The sequence below is a fragment of the Schistocerca piceifrons genome, chromosome X, assembly GCF_021461385.2.
Source record: "Schistocerca piceifrons isolate TAMUIC-IGC-003096 chromosome X, iqSchPice1.1, whole genome shotgun sequence".
Taxonomy (NCBI): domain Eukaryota; kingdom Metazoa; phylum Arthropoda; class Insecta; order Orthoptera; family Acrididae; genus Schistocerca; species Schistocerca piceifrons.
Window position 1 is genome coordinate 361,665,460 of NC_060149.1, and position 25,352 is coordinate 361,690,811.

The 25,352-nt window shown below is 42.3% G+C and overlaps 1 protein-coding gene and 1 pseudogene across 1 annotated transcript in view; one reads left to right on the forward strand and one right to left on the reverse strand.

Moving 5' to 3' along the window:
- Nucleotides 1-25,352, reverse strand: part of LOC124722941 (rho guanine nucleotide exchange factor 17) — a 649,460-nt gene that overhangs the window by 318,241 nt on the left and 305,867 nt on the right. The gene's annotated exons all lie outside the window — the stretch shown is intronic.
- LOC124723468 lies at nucleotides 15,822-15,939 on the forward strand (annotated as a pseudogene).

Here is a 25,352-nt window from a genome sequence, read left to right on the forward strand (position 1 = left end):
CGACATTGTGCATGCTCTGTTGCCTGTGTCTATGTGCCTGTGGTTCTGTCAGTGTGATCATGTGATGTATCTGACCCCAGGAATGTGTCAATAAAGTTTCCCCTTCCTGGGACAATGAATTCACGGTGTTCTTATTTCAATTTCCAGGAGTGTATAATGGTAAGACAGAGATTTAGGAACCAGGTTTTAAGTTGTAAGACATTTCCAGGGGCAGATGTGGACTCTGACCACAATCTATTGGTTATGAACTGTAGATTAAAACTGATGAAACTGCAAAAAGGTGGGAATTTAAGGAGATGGGACCTGGATAAACTGGAAGAACCAGAGGTAGTACAGAGTTTCAGGGAGCGCATAAGGGAACAATTGACAGGAATGGGGAAAGAAGAATGGGTAGCTTTGAGGGATGAAATAGTGAAGGCAGCAGAGGATCAAATAAGTAAAAAGACGAGGGCTAGTAGAAACCCTTGGGTAACAGAAGAAATATTGAATTTAATTGATGAAAGGAGAAAATATAAAAATGCAGTAAATGAAACAGGCAAAAAGGAATACAAACGTCTCAAAAATGATATCGACAGGAAGTGCAAAATGGTTAAGCAGGGATGGCTAGAGGACAAATGTAAGAATGTAGAGGCTTATCTCACTAGGGGTAAGATAGATACTGCCTACAGGAAAATTAAAGAGACCTTTGGAGAAAGGAGAACCACTTGCATGAATATCAAGAGCTCAGATGGAAACCCAGTTCTAAGCAAAGAAGGGAAAGCAGAAATGTGGAAGGAGTATATAGAGGGTCTATACAAGGGCGATGTACTTGAGGACAATATTATGGAAATGGAAGAGGATGAAGATGAAATGGGAGATATGATACTGCGTGAAGAGTTTGACAGAGCACTGAAAGACCTGAGTCGAAACAAGGCCCCCGGAGTAGACAACATTCCATTAGAACTACTGACAGCCTTGGGAGAGCCAGTCCTGACAAAACTCTACCATCTGGTGAGCATGATATATGGGACAGGCGAAATACCCTCAGACTTCAAGAAGAATATAATAATTCCAATCCCAAAGAAAGCAGATGTTGACAGATGTGAAAATTACCGAACTATCAGTTTAATAAGTCACAGCTGCAAAATACTAACACGAATTCTTTACAGACGAATGGAAAAACTGATAGAAGCCGACCTCTGGGAAGATCAGTTTGGATTCCGTAGAAATGTTGGAACACGTGAGGCAGTACTGACCCTACGACTTATCTTAGAAGAAAGATTAAGGAAAGGCAAACCTACGTTTCTAGCATTTGTAGACTTAGAGAAAGCTTTTGACAATGTTGATTGGAATACTCTCTTTCAAATTCTGAAGATGGCAGCGGTAAAATACAGGGAGCGAAAGGCTATTTACAATTTGTACAGAAAACAGATGGCAGTTATAAGAGTCTAGGGGTATGAAAGGGAAGCAGTGGTTAGGAAGGGAGTGAGACAAGGTTGTAGCCTATCCCCGATGTTATTCAATCTGTATATTGAGCAAGCAATAAAGGAAACAAAAGAAAACTTCGGAGTAGGTATTAAAATCCACGGAGAAGAAATAAAAACTTTGAGGTTCGCCGATGACATTGTAATTCTGTCAGAGACAGCAAAGGACTTGGAAGAGCAGTTGAACGGAATGGACAGTGTCTTGAAAGCACTGTACAAGATGAACATCAACAAAAGCAAAACGAGGATAATGGAATGTAGTCGAATTAAATCAGGTGATGCTGAGGGAATTAGATTAGGAAATGAGACGCTTAAAGTAGTAAAGGAGTTTTGCTATTTGGGGAGCAAAATAACTGATGATGGTCAAAGTAGAGAGGATATAAAATGTAGACTGGCAATGGCAAGGAAAGCGTTTCTAAAGAAGAAAAATTTGTTAACATCGAGTATAGATTTAAGTGTCAGGAAGTCGTTTCTGAAAGTATTTGTATGGAATGTAGCCATGTATGAAAGTGAAACGTGGACGATAACTAGTTTAGACAAGAAGAGAATAGAAGCTTTCGAAATGTGGTGCTACAGAAGAATGCTGAAGATTAGATGGGTAGATCACATAACTAATGAGGAGGTATTGAATAGAATTGGGGAGAAGAGAAGCTTCTAGAACAACTTGACTAGAAGAAGGGATCGGTTGGTAGGACATGTTCTGAGACATCGAGGGATCACCAATTTAGTACTGGAGGGCAGCGTGAAGGGTAAAAATCGTAGGGGGAGACCAAGAGATGAATACACTAAGGAGATTCAGAAGGATGCAGGCTGCAGTAGGTACTGGGAGATGAAGAAGCTAGCACAGGATAGAGTAGCATGGAGAGCTGCATCAAACCAGTCTCAGGACTGAAGACCACAACAACAACATTTCGATTAAAAGACCATAACAATGAAAAATATTTACTTACCTATTTTACATAAACCATAAACTATAAGGTTTTTTTGGGGACTTGGTCCAAATGGTTCAAATGGCTCTGAGCACTATGCGACTTAGCTTCTGAGGTCATGAGTCGCCTAGAACTTAGAACTAATTAAACCTAACTAACCTAAGGACATCACACACATCCATGCCCGAGGCAGGATTCGAACCTGTGACCGTAGGAGTCGCGCGGTTTCAGACTGTAGCGCCTAGAACCGCTCGGCCACCCCGGCCGGCGTTAACAGACAGCATCATATCAATAATACAATTTTGTTATACATACATACAGTAAATTCTAACACTTAATTACCCCTTGTTCAAATTATCATTTCATCCTCTATGAATTCTGTTGAATATTTCCATTTCTCCCAAAGCCTCGTTTTTAAAATTTCTGGCTTCATATTAAATATATTTTTGCCCATTAACTTGTTGTAAATCAGATGGATTCAAACGATAGAAAAAAAACTGGACTGGTTTTTCTTGAAGAGAAAGAAATACTAACTCGGTCAGTATGTAAAAACTGTATCGACTATTTTCATTTGTTTTGCTTCAACAAACTGGTTTCACTCGAAATAAATGAATGAATAATAATCCAGCTGACGCGTAAAGCTACAACCGAATGAGTCGACTGCTTTCCAAAAACCTACTGAATTCACTGGTTTCATTAGGTTGTTCCCATCAGCACTACTCACCGGGCGCGCGGAACTGCACTGCCCGCATAAAAAGGGATTAATAATTTAAAGCGAATAAAAGCTTGAAAATTTAAATCCTTCGCGGACCATATTTTAGCTCTTGTTGACCACTGGTGGCCGGCGGACCACTATTTGGGAACCAACGCACTGAAGTTTTATCATACATGTTTATACGTTCTGCTTGTATGTTCTACCTTGAACAAGATTCAAAGTTTTCGTCTTAATGCAACGCCACGCATTTCAGCGCCTTCATGTCCGCGTCAGTAAATTGATTTTTGTTTTGCCAGTACGAAATGATGCCTTACCGTATGGGATTTTACTTCACGTCGTTTTAGCTTGAGTTGATGTAGGTGTTTTTGATAGTGCTCTCCTACGAATTCGCTTTTCTGAATATTTTGTGATACGGTATTAGTAATCACGTACATAAAAAAATACGTTTATTACATCGTTTCATAGCTTCTCCTATTCCACTGGTGAAGCTATCCCACACTCTGTTTAGCTCCTGACTTTCAATTTAGGCGTTTTCTTATCAAGGGTCCCCATCTGGTATTGATAGATTTGTCCTCTTATTACTGAAAGTTTCTATAATAATCACAGGAACATCTTGTATACATATCACGGTTCACAAACAACTTAAAAAATCAGAACATTAGGGAGTGAGCTCCCTACTGCATTCATTGCTGATTTCATAGTTTTCTTCTTTCTTTGTTTAATCACACGTGGTTGCATAATATGGAGCATGTACTGCACCTAATCAGAAGAAATTTTACTTGATGTCCATCTCATTCTCCGTACAGTACTCTCCTTCAATCATTTCCCAGTTGGTTTGATTTTATCGGCCACCCTCTACAAGTGGAAGATCCCCAGATTCGTTGCTACAAACAGCGATGAGTCTTGAAGTCGTGGCTGTGGCCACCCTGTCCTTCAGTAGCGTGTCGTTATCGCCAGTGGGCTGCTGTAATACCGGCTATAAAACTAAAGTACTACTAAACTCTTCACAGCCGGCACCTTTCCCTTCCTTATTGGCCGCCGGGGAAATGGTCTGTTCACGTATGGCTCACGCTATAAACAACATGCGGATCAGGTAGCTCGGTGACGAGAAGGGTTAGAATTCAGTACTTCTACACAGTGACAGGCTGAGCAAGCAAAGAATGTACACATAATTAAAAGCGAAATTCAAACATTACAGCAATCGACACAAGCACAGAAACGGTCGCCATGGGCTGTTCACCGTAGCAGAGACTTTAACGGTTGAGTGTTGTGCAATAGCCAGCCTTTGCCATATTGATATATCTAAAACCTGTCTCCATTTTGTATGGTTAACACACCTGTACATGATTTAGAGTCATTTCCGTCAAAGAACAAAGAAACATTGGAGTTATGCCAGGATCTTCACGCAATGACAGGATCATTATTTTGATCTGAGATCCTATTGATTATTTCTTGAGTATACTGATTTACATTTTCACAAGGCATACAAGATGATTATAATTTATGTAGATATTTGGTTCGTTCTTCATTTACCCTTCAAAGTTAGACACTGCGCTATATGTAACCATACTAAACTCGAGTTCACTATACGCAGACTGATGAAAAGAGATACTCCTTTTACTGAGATTAAATAAACAATGGCAATCGGTAGAGCATTCGCCGTAGGGATTACCTCAAAAAATATGACCGGTATATTCAATAGTATCAACGACCTTATATATTACGAAAAAGGTGAGATTGTGGAGAAAATTCATCTAGTTAGAGCTGAATGTCTCGTTAACAGCTAACTAGTCACATTAATTTAGTTAAAGAAGAATGAGAAAGGAAAACATGGTGCTTTTATTGATCAGTCCATGCTGGTAGTCGGCGGAGATATTCTACGGTAAGCAACGGAATGAAGTTCTGAATCCCTCTCCCCCCTGAATGTGGAACCAGTTTGATAAACTCTGCGTCACCTCACTCTGTCTTCTAGTTCGGACCCTATGACACCCTTGCCAATTTTAACTAACCTGACGGAGCATTCTTTTCACGGATTCTGACAGCCGACGTTTGTGATCCATCTGCTGCCAAAGCAGATCATAAATATCTCCACCTCCGCTGAAATGTCCTACTAATGCCAGCCGACACAAGTCGTCTGTGATACGCAACGTGACGATGTAAAATGGACAGGTTGGCTTATTATACGATTTATTTAATTATGCTTCTTTTCAGGCTCGCTTTGACAACGCTTGAGAGTGGCTATATTTTGATTTAACAGCAGAGGTATTTCCTCTGGAATTTTCGTAAGGGCTCCTCATGTAGTACGTTCTTTGAGTCTGCGCTTCGTCGACATACGCCTGACGAGAAAGAATTACATAGCTGTTACTCTCCTTTTTCTAGTTCTTACTTCTACGTCGCAGCAAAAGCAGAGGTGCCTCTTCAGCCCACTGAAGCGGCTCATCAGTGGTTGGAAGCTTCTCTCTCTTCTGGTTGATACCGAAAGACTACCTCAACCAGTTGTAATATTTCACGTTTCAACCTTTTCCTGTCAGTTTGTCGGCATTCTTTTACTTCGCATATTCTAGTCTTCTCACATGGTGTTATATACTATGTGGTAGTTTCATCTCATTCGTCAAGATAGTGCTTTTGTCCTAGATCCGCGCGACCGCTACGGTCGCAGGTTCGAATCCTGCCTCGGGCATGGATGTGTGTGATGTCCTAAGGTTAGTTAGATTTAAGTAGTTCTAAGTTCTAGGAGACTGATGACCTCAGAAGTTAAGTCCCATAGTGCTCAGAGCCATTTGAAACATTTGTCCTAGGTCCTCTTGTTTCGAACTACGCTGTCGTGCGATAGAGCAGAAACCGTTTTGATTTCCTGGACTTCGGCACTTATACTCAGGTACTGACGGAATCTGAGACAGTATAGCAGGACTTGTTTTAAAAGTAAAACGTATTAGATCGAAATTAACGTGCTCACATTCTGAAGAGAAGGTAGAAAACCTCTACAAAGAAATACAGAAGCTGATAAATGTCGGCAAATCCCACAAAAAATGCTAATGGACTATTTTAATGAAAAAGTAGGGCAAAAAGTAAAGAACAGTTCTCCAACGGGTAATTAATAGCTGAAGTGACATAGTTTATATGTGAGCAGCATTTGCCGCGAAAAACGTTTGTCCCTTAAGCTACTCTTCCAGAAGGAGACAAATTGAAATGGACTTAGCAAAGATCGAATGGAACTCAGAAATGAGAGTGACTGTATTTCATCATAGAATCAAGAGGTTCTGAGGGTATGACAGTCCTAAGCGGCTTTCGAATTCAAGTGGTCACAGGCACTTGAGCTTCATAGCGAATGATGAATAAAATATAATTATCCGGAAATGCCTTCTAGAGGATGTGAGAGGATTCAATCAAATTTTTTTTCAATGAGATTTCGGGATTGCAGCCGGATCACGTTGACTTCTTACCATGATATTTCGGCTGGAAATCGTCCAGCCATCTTCAGGTGAGTGTCCATCACTGGAGACTGCAAGTTCCCAGAGTCAACTTTATAGCAACTCAGTTCCAGTGCAGCACTCGTGTCTGCCACATCGCGGTCGCGAAGTGGGGTCGAGGCAGTTTCAGATACGTTTTTACAGTCTGACGATAATTTATGGATTTGTAGTTTTAGCTTGACGATGTCTACTATGGACAAACGGTAGTTACTGTTATTCTGAAGAAGGTTGGGTTATCCCGACTGGAACCTAGGTAAATTCTAGGTAAGCGGTGCAACTGAGGCTGTTGATTATTAAAATTAAAATTAATATTTATACAGTTGCTGACAGGGCTGTGAAATGTTGAAGATATTTAAATGTTCATGTACTTGCTCTAATTAACGGATGCCCCTGAAGTAAGGGCGAATTTGAATTTTGCGCCATTTTGTCACATGAAGGTTGGCAGCCGTGGTTTTTTCATGGTTTTTTATTTGCGATTCTTTCCATTAGTAGCCTGGTTGCATTTGATTGGTGAGCATTGTTGTTTGATGTACATTTTCGTCAAGGAGCAGATGTCAACTGAGCAACGTATCCAAGTGATAAGAAGTTATTACAAAAACAGTGAAAGTCCCACGGCAACCTTTCGTGAATTTCGGGTGACACTCGGACGTAATGCTGCTCCAAATGAATCAGCACTTCTGAAGTTGACCTGGAAGTTTGAGACCACGGGCTCTGTTTCAAACAACGAAAACAGAACGATCGCGCTCTGTTCGAACACAAGAACACATTGCTGTCGTGTGTGACAATGTGACCGTAAGCCCCAGAAAATCGGCCCGCCATTGAGCTCAACAATTGAATTTATCACCAAGTTCACTGCATGAAATCCTTCCAAAAGATCTGAAAATGCATGTGCACAAGATTCAACTTACACAAGAGTTGAAGCCTGCAGATCATGAAAAGAGACATCGATTTGCTCAGTGATTCTTGGCTAGACAAGCGGAGAACAACAACTTCACAAAAAGAATAATTTTCTCAGATGAGAGGCACTTCCGCCTCAGTGAGTACGTCAGTAAGCAGAACTGCAGAATTTGAAGTAGCGAAAATCCGATAGTGACTGTGGAAGATGAGATACATCCACAACGCACGACTGTGTGGTGTGGGTTCTGGGCAGGAGGAGAGGTCAGCCAGCAAAATTTTAAAAATGATGAGGGAGTTGCCGTGACTGTGAACGGCAACCGTTATAGAAACATGCTATCTTATTAGTTTTCCCTCTTATTAATGAAAATGACGATTTTTGGCTTCGACGAGATGGTGCGACATGTCACACACCCCGTAAAACGATTGCTCTTCTGAATGAAAAGTTTTCTCAAAAAATTATCTCTCTGCGTGGCAACCAGGTATAGCCTGCCAGATCATGCGATCTTACTGCTTGTGACTTCTTTTTTTTTGGGGGGTGGGGGGGTTTGTGAAATCAAAAATGTACGTGAACAAACCACAAACAGTACACCAACTGAAGGATGAAATTAAAAGGTTATTAACGGAATCCCACCAGATGCTTGTGAACGCTTCATCGAGAACTTCAATGAACGCATTGCTCGTTGCCACTCGGCCATATGGAATATATAATTTCTCATACATAAATGGGATAAGTACTTAATATATTCTATAGCACTTAAATATTCGTCCCTACTTCCCAGACACTCTCTATTTGGGTGTAGCGGTGTTTTCGAAGGACACAACACACAGATTCAGCGTATGTTAGTGCAATGAAAAATATATGCGCCAATGCTACAGCTCCCACTGGACGTTATCACGACAATGAGAAATTTAATATTGAAAGATGTGTCACGAATACTCGTATTCTACATCTCCAAAACCGCTATCAGTAGCCCTACAGGAGATTAACACATCCTTAAACTGGGAAAACGTAGAGGAAATTAATGTAAATGGAACATGCCTGAAGCAGCTTCATTTTGATAATGACATTGTTGTGTTTTCTTCAAATGTAGGTCAACAACCGAAACAAATGGATGGACTTCGTAGGAAGAAATGACAGACCTATATCCTTTACATGGGTTTGGTGAAGAATTCCTCAAAATACTCTAAGTTCTAATACAATAAAAACCCCTGAAACACAAAAGCTTCTGTCAAGAAATCAGTACAGATTTAGAAAGCATCGCTTGTGCCCTTTTCTCGCACGATCTCCTGCGACTCGCGGATGAAGAGCAATACATAGATTCCGTATTGCTAGATTTCCGGACAGCGTTAGACGCGATGCCCCACTGCAGATTTTTAACGAACATTCGAGCATATGGAATAGGTTCCCAGGTGTGTGAGAGGCTCGAAGACTTTTTAAGAAATAGAACCCAGTACGTTTTCCTCGACGTCGAGTGGTCGTCAGAGACAAGAGTATCGTCAGCAGTGCACCCGGGAAGTGAGACAGGACTGCTCTTGTTCTCTATACAAATAAATGATCCGACTGACAGGATGAAAATAAATATGCGACTGTCTGCTGGTGATCTTGTGGTGCACGGGAAGGTGTAGTCGTTGAGTGACTGTAGGAGGCTACAAGATGATAGGCAAAATTTCTAGTTTGTGTAATGAGTGGCAGCTAGATCTAAATGTAGAGAAATGTAAGTTAATGAAGATGTGGTGTGCTGCCTGACACAGTTAATTCGATTAAATATCTAGACGTAACGCTGGAAAGAGATTTGAAATGGAAAAACCACGTAAGGATGACAGTAGGGAAGGCGAATGGTCCACTCCTGCTAATTTGGAGAGTCTTAGGAAAGTGTAACATCTAAGACGGAGAACAAGTATAGGACACTTGGGTGAACCATTCTTGAATCCTCGAGTGTTGTGGATCCCTACCAGGTCAGATTAAAGAAATACACTCCTGGAAATTGAAATAAGAACACCGTGAATTCATTGTCCCAGGAAGGGGAAACTTTATTGACACATTCCTGGGGTCAGATACATCACATGATCACACTGACAGAACCACAGGCACATAGACGCAGGCAACAGAGCATGCACAATGTCGGCACTAGTACAGTGTATATCCACCTTTCGCAGCAATGCAGGCTGCTATTCTCCCATGGAGACGATCGTAGAGATGCTGGATGTAGTCCTGTGGAACGGCTTGCCATGCCATTTCCACCTGGCGCCTCAGTTGGACCAGCGTTCGTGCTGGACGTGCAGACCGCGTGAGACGACGCTTCATCCAGTCCCAAACATGCTCAATGGGGGACGGATCCGGAGATCTTGCTGGCCAGGGTAGTTGACTTACACCTTCTAGAGCACGTTGGGTGGCACGGGATACATGCGGACGTGCATTGTCCTGTTGGAACAGCAAGTTCCCTTGCCAGTCTAGGAATGGTAGAACGATGGGTTCGATGACGGTTTGGATGTACCGTGCACTATTCAGTGTCCCCTCGACGATCACCAGTGGTGTACGGCCAGTGTAGGAGATCGCTCCCCACACCATGATGCCGGGTGTTGGCCCTGTGTGCCTCGGTCGTATGCAGTCCTGATTGTGGCGCTCACCTGCACGGCGCCAAACACGCATACGACCATCATTGGCACCAAGGCAGAAGCGACTCTCATCGCTGAGGACGACACGTCTCCATTCGTCCCTCCATTCACGCCTGTCGCGACACCACTGGAGGCGGGCTGCACGATGTTGGGGCGTGAGCGGAAGACGGCCTAACGGTGTGCGGGACCGTAGCCCAGCTTCATGGAGACGGTTGCGAATGGTCCTCGCCGATACCCCAGGAGCAACAGTGTCCCTAATTTGCTGGGAAGTGGCGGTGCGGTCCCCTACGGCACTGCGTAGGATCCTACGGTCTTGGCGTGCATCCGTGCGTCGCTGCGGTCCGGTCCCAGGTCGACGGGCACGTGCACCTTCCGCCGACCACTGGCGACAACATCGATGTACTGTGGAGACCTCACGCCCCACGTGTTGAGCAATTCGGCGGTACGTCCACCCGGCCTCCCGCATGCCCACTATACGCCCTCGCTCAAAGTCCGTCAACTGCACATACGGTTCACGTCCACGCTGTCGCGGCATGCTACCAGTGTTAAAGACTGCGATGGAGCTCCGTATGCCACGGCAAACTGGCTGACACTGACGGCGGCGGTGCACAAATGCTGCGCAGCTAGCGCCATTCGACGGCCAACACCGCGGTTCCTGGTGTGTCCGCTGTGCCGTGCGTGTGATCATTGCTTGTACAGCCCTCTCGCAGTGTCCGGAGCAAGTGTGGTGGGTCTGACGCACCGGTGTCAACGTGTTCTTTTTTCCATTTCCAGGAGTGTATATCGAATCAATTCAGAGGCATTCCGCTAGATGTCTTACAGGGCGGTTCGATCAGCACGCGAGTGTTGCGGTCAGTGGCGGATACATATGGGGGCCGCCGGCATTGCCAAAAATGTTCAAATGTGTGTGAAATCTTATGGGACTTAACTGCTAAGGTCATCATTCCCTAAGCTTACACACTACTTAATCTAAAGTATTCTAAGGACAAACACACACACCCATGCCCGAGGGAGGACTCGAACCTCCGCCGGGACCAGAGGCACATTCCATGACTGCAATGCCTTACCCGCATTGCCACCCGCACCGCCCCCGCCAGTGAGCCCGCACGCCATTCGTTCGTTTCTTTAGTCTGTCGACTCGACTGAATCGAGTTATCGAGTAGTTGTACTTTACTATGTAGCACGCGCGTTCGCGTCATCGTATTTTATACGTTTTGTATGACACATAGATAGCTAACACATATCTACGAGGAAAGTCGCAGCCATTCTATGATCTCGATATGTTATTCTGCCTGGCATTTGTTCGAGAAAACTAGCGAATATTGTACTGTTTTCTTGTACAGAGAACCTTCGATACATAGCGTTATAAATAAGGACTATTCGCCGAATAGGAAGCTACACTACTGGACATTAAAATTGCTACACCACGAAGATGACGTGCTACAGACGCGAAGTTTAACCGACAGGAAGAACATGCTGTGATATGCAAATGATTAGCTTTTCAGAGCATTCACACAAGGTTGGTGCCGGTGGCGACAACTACAACGTGCTGGCATGAGGAAAGTTTCCAACCGATTTCTCATACACAAACAGCAGTTGACCGGCGTTGCCTGGTGAAACGTTGTTGTAATGCCTCGTGTAAGGAGGAGAAATGCGTACCATCAGGTTTCCGACTTTGATAAAGGTCCGATTGTAGCCTATCGCGATTGCGGTTTATCGTATCGCGACATTACTGCTCGCGTTGGTCGAGATCCAATGACTGTTAGCAGAATATGGAATCGCTGGGTTCAGGAGGGTAATACGGAACGCCGTGCTGTATCCCAACGGCCTCGTATCACTAGCAGTCGAGATGACAGGCATCTTATCCGCATGGCTGTAACGGATCGTGCAGCCACGTCTCGATCCCTGAGTCAACAGATGGGGACGTTTGCAAGACAACAACCATCTGCACGAACAGTTCGACGACGTTTGCAGCAGCATGGACTATCAGCTCGGAGACCATGGCTGCGGTTACCCTTGACGCTTCATCACAGACAGGAGCGCCTGCAATGGTGTACTCAACGACGAACCTGGGTGCACGAATGGCAAAACGTAATTTTTTCGGATGAATCCAGGTTCTGTTTACAGCATCATGATGGTCGCATCCCTGTTTGGCGGCATCGCAGTGAACGCACATTGGAAGCGTGATGGTATGGGGTGCCATTGGTTAACACGTCTCGGTCACCTCTTGTTCGCATTGACGGCACTTTGAACAGTGGACGTTACATTTCAGATGTGTTACGACCCGTGGCTCTACCCTTCATTCGATCCCTGCGAAACCCTACATTTCAGCAGGATAATGCACGACCGCTTGTTGCAGGTCCTGTACGGGCCTTTCTGGATACAGAAAATGTTCGGTTGCTGCCCTGGCCAGCACATTCTCCAGATCTTTCACCAATTGAAAACGTCTGGTCAAAAGTGGCCGAGCAGCTGGCTCGTCACAATACGACAGTCACTACTCTTGATGAACTGTGGTATCGTGTTGAAGCTGCATGGGCAGCTGTATCTGTACACGCCATCCAAGCTCTGTTTGACTCAATGCCCAGGCGTATCAAGGCCGTTATTACGGCCAGAGGTCGTTCTTCTGGGTACTGATTTCTCAGGATCTATGCACCCAAATTGCGTGCAAATGTAATCACAAGTCAGTTCTAGTATAATATTTTTGTCCAATGAATACCCGTTTATCATCTGTATTTCTTCTTGGTGTGGCAATTTTAATGGCCAGTAGTGTCGTTTATATTCAGAAGCAGCAATATTAAGGCGGAAGAATGAATAAGTAAAAAGTCCTAGTTGTAGCAAGTGCAAGTGTGAAGATTAGTCAAGAGTAGGAGTGATCAGTTGATTGTGAAGTATTAATAATAGTAATTCATAGTAATTTCTCACTAAAAATATTGTTACGAGAGCCGGCCGCGGTGGCCGTGCGGTTCTAGGCGCTCTAGTCCGGAGCCGCGCTGCTGCTACAGTCGCAGGTTCGAATCCTGCCTCGGGCATGGGTGTGTGTGATGTCCTTAGGTTAGTTAGGTTTAAGTAGTTCTAAGTTTTAGGGGACTAATGACCACAGCAGTTGAGTTCCATAGTGCTCAGAGCCATTTGAACCATTTTTATTGTTACGAGACTCGTTACAATATTTTTACCAATAACGTAACAGCAGTTTCCCATAGCTAACTCGTAACTCGTATTACGAGTTAGGTATGGGAAACTATTGATGTGTATATCTCCGGTAATAGTGAATTTCGAGAAGATTCCTAAAAACTCATTGTTACTATATAGGCCCTCTATCGGATGTTTATCAGTTTAAATAAAACTTTCTTAAACTTTGCATGTGACTTAATTATTTTGTATTACGGTAAAAGTAAAAGAAGCTTAAGATATCTTTAGCGCTCCCTCCTTGTTTTTTTTTCTTTCCGTATCTGCCACTGGTTACGTGGAGTACTTCGTAAACTGATACGGGAATTCCTGGAGGAAAACCGAGCGGGGTGGCGCAGTGGTTAGACACTGGACTCGCATTCGGGAGGACGACGGTTCAATCCCGCGTCCGGCCATCCTGATTTAGGTTTTCCGTGATTTCCCTAAATCGCTCCAGGCAAATGCCGGGATGGTTCCTCTGAAAGGGCACGGCCGACTTCCTTCCCCATCCTTCCCTAATCCGATGAGACCGATGACCACGCTGTCTGGTCTCCTTCCCCAAACCAACCAACCAACCAACCTACCTGGAGGAAAAACGGCGCTCTTTCCGTGAAACACTATTGAGAAAATTTAGAGAACAGGCATAGTAGCTGGCTGCAGAATGATTCTACAGTCGCCAACGTATATTTCGCGTAAGTACCGCGAAGACAAGATGAGGTTGTTTTCCCCTTCCTCCATTGACGAATAGAACAGAAAACGAGATGACTAGTTGTGAGTGGTATATGGTAATCACCGCTATATACCATACGGTGGCTTCCTGAGTACGTATAAGAGAAAGTCAGTTGAAAACGAGACAGATGGAAAAAAGTAAGTACTCTGTTCATGAAGCACCAATTACATAAAACTTCAGTTTACAATTAATTGCCTTGGAAAGTTCACCAAAAATACTGACTGATGACATTTTATTACTTAAGGCCTGTAATATTTGGTAGGTGAATTTGTAAATAGCATTCTCAGTCGACTAACTCTACTGGCCGGCCGTGGTGGCCGAGCGGTTCTAGGCGCTAAGTCCGGAACCGCGTGACTGCTACGGTCACAGGTTCGAGTCCTGCCTTGGGCATGGATGTGTGTGATGTCCTTAGGTTGGTTAGGTTTAAGTAGTTCTAAGTTCTAGGGGACTGATGACCACAGATGTTAAGTCCCAAAGTGCTCAGAGCCATTTTTTTAACTCTTCTAGAATCCAAACTGTGATATGCTAAATAAATTATTTCTACTTAAATGTGAGACTACTCTTGGGTGCATTACTTTTGCGAATATTTTGAAAATACGTCAGTAAGGAAACTGGACGACAATTACGCAAGTTTTTTTGTCTCTTTTCTTGTCAAGATGCTTAACAAATGCACATTTTAAGCCGTCTGAAAAAACTTCCTGTGCCAGAGATCTACTAAATGTGTTGCGTATTAAGTTAGAGCAGCTATCCAGAATTCTGTCTGACATTCCATCAACACGTATAAGCTTTCTTTTCTAGGGTTTTTATAATTATATTGACTTCAGAGAAGGTGCTACTGTTAGTTTTTTAAAGATTTTGGAATGACTTTTGTTTCATCAGCTAAAAAGTTTAATCGTACTTTCGCTGCTACACTTAGAAAGTGATGGTTAAACGTACTCGCAACTTGTGCAGTATCAGTAACAACATTCCCATTTAATTTAATTGTTACGACATCTAGTTCACCGAATGGCTTTCCTGTCTCTCGCTTGACAATATTCAACACACGTTTTAATCATATTACCTGCAGTATCAACTTCTGTCAGGGCGTACATAATACTGGTCATTTTAATGACTTTCTTTAAAATATTACAGTATATTTTTAATATGCAAGTAATGTTGAATGTTGACTTATTCTGAACTTTATATAAAATTACTTCTTCCTCTTACATGGTATTTTAAATCCCTTAGTTATCCATATCTTACTCGTGTTTTTGGTTCAAATGGTTCAAATGGCTCTGAGCACTATGGGACTCAACATCTGAGGTCATCAGTCCCCTAGAACTTAGAACCACTTAAACCTAACTAACCTAAGGACATCACACACATCCATGCCCGAGGCAGGATTCGAACCTGCGACCGTAGCAGTCACGCGGTTCCGGACTGAAGTGCCTAGAACCGCACGGCCACCGCGGCCGGCTACTCGTGTTTTTAATTAATTTTCTATACATCTCTTAGGAAAGCAATTTTCAAATACTAACAGAAATTTAGTATGGAATAAACCGAATTTGTCATTATCATCTCTTTCTTTATATACCTCATCCCTTACCATCTCTTTTAAGGTACTCTTAAAACAGTATATCCTATCTTTACTAATAAGCCTCACTGCTTTGTGTGAACCACCCTCAAGGGTGTAAGGTGCATTGTTTATTTCCATTACTTGGGCATCGTGATCAGATAGTCCGTTAACTACTGGGTAATTGTTCCGACCTGAGCACTGTCTGTAAGAACGTTACCAATTATGATCCTACAGTGTTGATGTACACGAATTGGAAAATTAACTACTATAATTAGATAGAAGCCAACGGCCTTGCCGCAGTGGTGTCGCCGGTTCCCATCAGATCACCGAAGTTAAGCGCTGTCGGGTTGGGCTAGCACTTGGATGGGTGACCATCTGGTCTGCCGAGTGCTGTTGGCAAGCAGGATGCATTCAGCCCTAGTGAGGCAAACTGAGGAGCTATTTGATTAAGAAGTAACGGCTCCGGTGTCGTTAACTGACATACGGCCAGAAGAGTGGTGTGCTGACCACATGCCCCTCCATATCCGCATCCAGTGACACCTGTGGGCTGAGGATGACACGGCGGCCGGACGGTACCGTTGGGCCTTCCAACGCCTTTTCGGACGGAGTTTAGTTTTTGATTAGACAGAAACACCCACATAATGACTCCAGTTCATTTATCCTGTACTTCTCACAATTAGGTGAATGTCTCCTAGAGGGGATTCGTAGATTGTTACAATTACCAGAGTAGTATTCTGCCGTAACATCCCCCAAGCACATGCTTCGAAGTTCTGATGTACACAAAAATAAATCACGTCGCTTGGATACTTTCGAGCAAAGCCCAGATGGGGCTACACCGGAATTGGCTCTTACTGGAGGAGAGGAAAGAGAGGTGTGTGTTTTGATAAATACTTGAGGTCCTTCAGATACTTCTGAGTAGAGCCGAGATGACTGCAGGCACCGTTTTACTTGAATAATGTACATCCTTAAACGTGCAGTCATTTTTACGTACTCTTTTAATGCAATGTTGATTAAATGCAGAGGAATGGGATTTGTGGGTGTAATTATCCTTAACTTTCGAATGAAGTAATGCAACTTGGCGCTGTTTTTACACCTCGTTTTAATGCTATGCTCTGATTACTTGGAGATAGGGGAGAGGGACATGGGGATATAACGCACAGTTGAGCTAGTTCCCCCGATTGGCTGCTTTGTATTTCAATACTTCACTGTGATTGATTGGGAAGAGGAAGGAGAGGGAGTTATAAACTTCTCACTGTTGGCCGTTTCATTTTTAATATTGTGCTATGACTGGGTGGCGACAGTGGGAAATGAAAAGCCCTCTCCCCTAACACATTTGGACTGGTACCACCACCTTGGATTTTTTCATCGATTATTTCATTTTAATACTGCACTGTGATTGGTTGAAGATAAGGGGAGGGGTTTCTCATTTATAATTACTTATCGGTTGATTTTATTAATCGATGTAATTGATTGTCAAGGTCAAAGTCGAGGGTCTTTGACCCTGCCTCTGAATGTAGGCACCTCAAACGTCAAAGGGCAGTTTGTATCCAGATTACCCATAACATTCCTACGCGTATTGTACTGTAGCGTGTAGAATTGGTGTAGAATTAACTGCTTCAGGAAATTAGACATTCTATGTGAATGCAGCCTACAACAGGCTATTTATCATCTGCCTAGCCAAACGCAGTTAGTGCATCTAGGACCACCTTCTCCATGCATATGATGTTGGAACCCAAGTGACGAAATACCAATCACGTCTTATAAAACATTATATATACTTACCTTAGCATTGCCTCTATCATACGTTTATACACTTTTCACGCACGTTTAATTCTAAGTTTAATGTATCATCGATGCTGAGGTCATTAGATGTGGAGCAGTGTTGAACAAGGATGAATGAGTAAATTTGGCAATATTCATGTTGAACAGAACATTACAGGAATCGCATAAAGTGTCTTAGGGATATCATGCGAAACGTGATTAGAAATCGTAAAACAGAGATCTGATTTCAAATACTCCTAAAAAGGAGGGAACATTTCGGTCTTAAGTCCCGTAGACAACGAGTTCATTGGAGACGGAATGCGAGCTCAGTTTTGACAAGAATGAGACTGGAAATCGACTGTGGCCTTTTCACTGGAATCAGCCCAGAAATCGACTTCAAAGATTTAGGAAAGCCACGGAAAACCTAACCCTGAATGACCGGAATCGGTTTCAAATTCGCTCTTCCTGATTACGAGAGTAGTGCCTCAGACAGTGCGCAACCTCACCTTGTTCCTGCCCCTGAATTCAAATCGAGTCCCTTAACAGCTATGAAATTTAGTTCTGGTCAAACTGTAAACGACATCTTTGACAAGAAAGAAAGAGAGTGTGACCAGCACGGATCATTCACTCTGCAATGTATGGTGGTGTGTAAATTCCTGACAGACTGGATGGGACTCGAATGCGGACGCTTGTCTTTAGCGGACAATGCTCTTAGCATCTGAGCTAGCCAGAAATGCGTCTAGTTACGAGTCCCGGTCTAGCACACAATATTATTCTGTTAAAAAGTTTCGAGAAAAGTATAAACTGTCAGTTTTTGCATGTTTAGAGCTTAACGTACACCACACAAGTGGGTGCGTTAAAGTACTAACACTATCACATTCCCTACAAGCTAGGAGTAATCGACCTCGAGCTAACTAAAGAGACAAATACTTTTAGTGGGATGTAAGAAACGGATGTTAAATCTGTATGTGCATCTGAACATGAGTTCTTTAGATTTCACTGCTATGTGGAACCTTGGGTGCCATATAACGGCCCCCTGTGCCGTATGTAAAGTCATCATGCAGGTTTTTCCCCCCTAATAGCACCCCACAGTTTGATAAGGGATTGCATGTTTAGTCACAGTTAAGTATTTAGTAGAGTAGGCAGTGGCCACCGAGCCACAACAGTCCAGTTGACGGGATGTCTAGCTTTAATGTCGGAAGTCTTTGTTTCATCTAGGAAGATGCAGAGGATTTTTTCTTTGCTCAAGTTTTTCCTTGGTAAGCTGTTACGTAGCTCGGAAGGCACTATTCGTTGTCAGCGATTTCAGACTGACAGGGCAAGTTTAAACTGTTACTACGTCTGAATTCTTTCTGACAACCGAGAATTAATATCGTAAACGCCCACCTCTGTGGTGTGGCTGAACCTAACTTAGTATAGATGCGAACATTGGATTTAACATATAACAGTAACTTTTTTAAGTAATGTAAAAGTCATAGCACAAAAGCCTTTTAGTCACGAATATTTTTGTTTATTTTGCACAAGACCTGAAAAGTTGTAAGGTGACATTACTATTTCTTACTTGCTGCACACGTAACGGCACAGCATCACTGTTGTATTGCGATGGTTATATGTTTTCCCTTGAGATTCTGCAAAAGCTCATAATATATGCAAGGTGTTAAAAAAGGATTCCGTATTTTGAGAGGTGGTAGTACAGACCAAAACAAAAAAAAAAAAAAATAGTGTCCTGTAAACGTGGGCTCTAAAACGCATACCTAAAGAGCTATGAACACTCGTTCATCTTGACTACTGTGAAACGCATTTATTCTACTGCACGCTCTACGCTATTACCAACGACTTACAGAATGCAGCGAACAAATGAGAACACATTATTGTGATCCAGTGAATCAGCAGAACTTCTTATGTAATGCGCTTGCTGTTACATACGACCATTACAGAAGATCGTGCCTGTCACTTCCCATATGGAATAATAGCCTTCAATTATGATGGTAAGTGAAAACATAAAACTACAATGTAAAACCATTTCACAAATTTAACAATAACACTAACTTGTTCCGTTAGAACTAATGTATGCATTGCACTTGCCCAGACTATGACTGCTGTTCACAACAACAACACTAATAGTTGTTTACTGCATGGTGTTTCCATGAAAAATAACGGAGTAATGTTTCTTTATTTGTTTATTGCTTTATGTAGGTCGTTCGTAAAAGCAATAAGCTTGATGTAGAAGAAATTTGTTTCACAATATCGAAAATGAATAACTGATCACAGCTCTTAATACATGCATTTTAGAAACCTTGTCTATTGGGCATTTTTATCTTTCTTGGTCCATACTACCACCTCTCAAAATATGGAATACTTTTTTTAACACCCTGTATATATAGATTTCTAAAAGCAGCTTTATGTTTAATATGAAGGTCTTCCACACTTAGGTTGATTATTTTCGTACAAGCCGCGAGAAGTCAAATACAACCTTTAATCACAAACAACACGTTATGTGTGGAATATTCATGCCAGTTCGAGACTCGAGGGGACAGCATTATATCAGCCCACTTATCCGATCACTTTTTAACTCTATGATTTATCGTACAAATGAATATCAAGAACATAATTCCGTTTGTACGAAGGGTATCATGTACTATCTACAACCACCTCAAAATGAGGAAAATGACAAAGATGCTAAATATCCCCCCAGTCACTACTTACAACATTATAGTCCTCAAATTAGTTTTTCTGGTACTCGATTTCTGCATTTTAGCTGATGGCTGACTTCCCATTTTTTCGTCTCATGTGTTTCGTAACTGCCGACAATATTTTATCTGAGAATAAAGAAGCTGTGTAGGATGGTTCTAACGCTCTTTTTAATACATTTTATGCAAAGATTTTGGAACACCCTGTATAGTTCCGAGTCTGGAAACTAGTTGCTTGGTACACAGTATCGAAGTATAAGTGAACTTACACATGTCTCTAGTCGAAAACAACGCGTTTGTGAATACATTAAAAGAAACCTATAAGGTTGTTGTTTTACACTCTTTCACTGAAGGTTACAGTTCTCCCGCAGACATTTGTATACATGTGTCATTACCACGAACAGAATTTTGTAAGTCTCTTTTGTTGTCATGTACCACTAGGTTTGTCTTCTTGTTGTTACCGGTAAGATATTCCGTTTTACTAGAGTATTAATGTTATAGTTCTCGCAACAACTACAATTAAGCCCACTTCATGTTTGAGACTTTTGACGACCGTGCTATGCACAATTACGCACATCCAGCGCAGTTATATAGCTTTTTTTTTTAAATATTGTGTATTATTATGTTTTCGGGTGCACGTGACAATGGGCCATGCACGAAACTAGGAATGACGAATAAGTACAGTTTTAAAATACAGATAGGTGGAATGACGTATATTCTTAACTTTATCAAGGCTGTGGTGCCCATACAGAGGAAAATGATTTGTGTTAAACTTCTTGGCAAGTTAGAGGTCATTAGATATGAGTAACAAGCTTTGACTGTGGAAGGATACCGGACTTGTCTTTTCTAAGGAACCATAATGTCATTTGACTTAGGAAATTTAGGGACATAAAAAAAAAAAAAACTGGATGGCCGGACGGAGATTTAAACCGTTGTTCTCCCGAATACGCTGCTTCCCGAGGCTCCACGACCAACTCACCGATTTATCGAAGTTTGTTATTGGCTTTCGAAATTGATCATAGCGCTGTGCCTGCAGAATGATTACCTCGTTATTCGCTCACGGGTATTTTCATTGGTTCAGCTCCTGTGTAACTAAAACACACCCTCTAATTTGCCGCATGGCAGAACCAACTCGTAACCTGATTTTGCAAACTAATGACCACAAAACTTCCCCTGACGTTACGGGAAACGCTCTAAATCCTGGTCGGTGTAACGGCTAGCTCGAAAACTCCACCGAAGCCCCCACAGTGCATTGAAAATTTTCCCGAATACAACACAACGACTGCGATCGTTGAAAATACCATGCGGCTTTGATAGTTTTCCGAAAATTTCGCTGATACGTGCTCTCGGATCAGTGACTACGGCTCGCTGTCACATCGCAATTTATGCACGTAAATTTGCCCTCCGAACTGAAATATGGATCTAACAATTATTCTTCCGACAGTCGAACCGACCGGTTTGGAAAAGTTACAAAGCACAATTTGCCCTGAACTGCTACAAATACAAGTCAGGATCTTTGCAGTGTATCATTTATTTAAGTGGAAACTAGTAATAATGAGAGACGAATGACTAGTACAATAACCGACGGACAATAGAGAATCAATACACGAGATGGCACTGCCTTTCAACTGAATTAGCTGAATTTAGAAAACAAGACTTCTGTTCTGGAAGCTTAGGCACTCGCGTGTTTTCTTCCATTCCAGATGAAGAATACGTAAGACCTCTTATTAGGATGTGACAATATCTGAAGTTTGAAACAAACTCGCGTTAATAGAAAGTAATATGATGAAAAGCAGTTTACCAAAGTATGACGCGATTAGGCTGGCAAGAGCGAATAGGTGATACTAAAGTGAACGCGAACTGTCTTGTAAAAAGAGTCAGAAAGGTCAGACGAGTTCACAATGACAAAACATTGAATGATATTTTTGATAATCGCCATCCCCACATACAAAATGGAAAGTTTAATGAACATATAATTCAAGCTCTTATCTGCGCTCTTCAAGCTTCCTAGTGTTCTCGTAGTTCTTTCGTGATCAGCTGAGTAAATTTCAAAACATAGAAATAAAGCGATTTACCAGTCAACTGTCGGTTAGGTAAATTGATTAAATTGTAATTTGTTGCGTTTTACCTTTTCTAGCTATAGATGGCGCTTCGACGACGAATTTGACAGTCACATTAGAGTAGGAGGTTCTTTGCTGTACCTCTAACACGTAGCACGACGAAGTGAGTTTTACTGCAGCACTCTCCACTCCTCGCTTTACTGAAGGACGCCTGTGCAACCGAACACAATGTAACAAGTTATACCTAAGTAAGTTATATCCAGTGAAAGATTTATTGAATAGAATCTTTTACATCTCATGGTTCGGGAGTCTCCTGACTGCACATCATATTACAAACACGGTATTACACTCTGCTGTTCGCTCTCATCTGGACACGATAGTCTAGACGCTAACTGTATAAAATAGGCTAAAAATTACAATATTGCAAACAAGTCAGCGGTGGAATACTGAAGCAATGAACAAACTTCAAATAGCGGAACGAGGGTCTTGAGAACGGACTTACGCAACTGGAAATTACAATTTATTGTGCTTGTCTGTGGGAAGCGAATTGAGAGCTATGAGCAAATCGCAAACGTCGCCTTTCGATTAGATAAGGCTTCATGTTTCTCGATTCCTTTTCTTTCTTTTTTTCTTTCGGGAACGAAGCTATCTTACTTCATTGTGAGCTGGGAAATTATTAAAAACAGCAACGGGGAAACCCGTATAAGCAGCACACAGGCGTAATGAACTAGACTAGAAATGGCGATATCGGGGAGACTATTATATCGTGGCTGCCCGTTGTAGTTGCTGCATTTCGTAAAATGGAAGAAAAAATTTCAAATAGTGGACGACTTGTTCTCCACTTTCACAGATCACAAGCCAATGGTAAACGTGAAAAAAATGCGTTTTTGCAGAACCATCTACTATTTTCACCACATGCTTGTAAGTCATACATGTGTGCATATTTCCTATTGCTACGATATCTGACAAACTAAGAAAGAAAAAAAATCTCTAATACTATAGTGCGAAACCTCTATGGAGTATGAACAACATGAAACCGTAGGCAACATCAACGTGACATTTCATCAGCATTGTGCTTTATTGTGAACATATTACAGTTAATAAGCCTTTACCTTCCTCTGAACTGGCTCTCCCAGTCTAATATAGAGGTGCCAATAGTTTGCATCATGTTAAACATCATGAAAAATATTATAGCCATGAGATGAACAACTATGAATTTGTAGGAAACGAACCTTAGGGAACTCCTAACGAATCATCCACCACAGAAAAAAAGGGTTAAGTAGAGAGGAGGACGGCAGAGAGGCGAATATTAAATAAACACACTTGGATACCAGAGGAGAAATGCTCAAAGCATCAAAAGACAACCGTGGCCTACAAGAGGAATCCTTAAACAATAGGAGATGTCGCTCATATGTTATGCCAGCCGGCGGTGCAAAACGTGGTGTCTAGACCCACTTTTACGATACGATTATCCGTATTAACAAATGAATATCAATGATGCATGTTTCAATTCAGTATCAGTACCAGTCCCTTCCCCTCAATACAAGTAGTCTGCCTGGTCATGCACTGACTGTGGCTGTTCCTTTGCGTTTCCACTTCACAGTCATATCAGCAACAGTCGACTTGGCAGCTTTAGAAGAGCTGAAATTTCCCTGAGGTGTTTGTTTCTCAAGTGACATCAATGACTAGTCCATGTTCGAAGTCTCTGAGCTCTCCTGAGCAACCCATTCTGATGTCATGCCTCTCTATTCACAAAACAATACTTCCTGCCTCTGTTTGTACTGGCGGATGACATTTAGTGGTCAGTTCTGCATTACGTATGGGTGCCCAAAGACTCCAACTTCTCAGCGTATGCCGCAGCCGCAATACACAATGGCATACGCCTCCCATAGGCAACGCACCGACTATAAACAACATCATATCTTGCCAAAGCGGATTCTGGCAATAGACAAGTCGATGAAACTGGTGACTAATCTACAGTCTGAACATTTTTATATCCACACTGAAGTAAACACAGGAACTTCGGTTTCTCTCGTTCATTCGTCTATGTTTGTTTGAGCTTACAGTGGCGCAGCGTGTTAATCCACAGTGGTCGACAGATTGCCCATCAAGGGACAAGTTTCGGTGGATGTTTAGAAAGAAAAGGACTTCTCACATTATCATTATTCGTAGTGACATGCGCAGTTTACAATAATGTATGTAACGCTTCTGGGCACTCGATAGCCGGGCAAGTCGGTCTGACAACGCCATTTTAGGCTTTGTAAGATCTGTGTTGCTAATTCCTATGGTTTTTCCGCCCGGTTTAGGTTGAGTAATGAAATTTGGAGCTCAGATCACGTTACAACAGTCGGCAACGCATCGTTTCTTCCACGCCAGACCCGCCCCGTATACCATAAAGGACGATGAGGAGGCGGAACTGGACCTATTGATCTCCGTTGAGCCCATATCCTTCACTGCGGGGACTCCTACTATTTTTATTGTTAAAGAAAAAAAAAACATTCCGAGGGCTGATGAATAATCTGCCAGGCTAATGGTATGGATGCATTTTTCAGTAAACCTCCTGTTGTGGTCTTCAGTCAGAGACTGGTTTGATGCAGCTCTCCACACTACTCTATCCTTTGCAAGCCGCTTCATCTCAGAGTAACTACGGCAGCCTACACCCATTTGAACTTGCTTACTGCAGTCATCTCTTGGACTCACTCTACGATTTTTAACTCCCACCCTGCCCTCTGATACTACATTTGTGATCCCTTGACGTATCAGAATGTGTCCTATTAACCGACCGTCTTCTAGTCAGGTTGTGCCACAAATTTCTTTTCTCCCCAATTAATTTAGGTATCTTGTCATTAGTTATGTGATATACCCTCCTAATCTTCAGTATTCTCTTGTAGCACCACATTCCAAAAGCTTCTATCATCTTTTTGTCTAAACTGTTTATCGTCCATGTGTCACATCCATACAGATACTTTTAGAAAAGACTTCCTAACACTTAAATCAGTATTTAGAGCTGGAAATTCCTCTTCTTCAGAAACTCTTGCCCAGATAGCAAAACTCATCTATTCCTTTTAGTGTCCTCTTTCATAATCTGATTCTCTCAGCGTCATCTGATTTAATTTGGTTGCTTTCCACTATCCTTGTTTTGCTTTTGTTGATGTTTACCTTAATTCCCCCTTTCAAGACACTGTCCTTTCCATTCAGTGGCTCCTCCAGGTCCTTTTCTGTCTTTGAGAGAAATACAATATCATCAGCAAACTTTTTGTTTCTCCTCCCCTTCCAAATTTTTCTTTGGTTTCCTTTACTG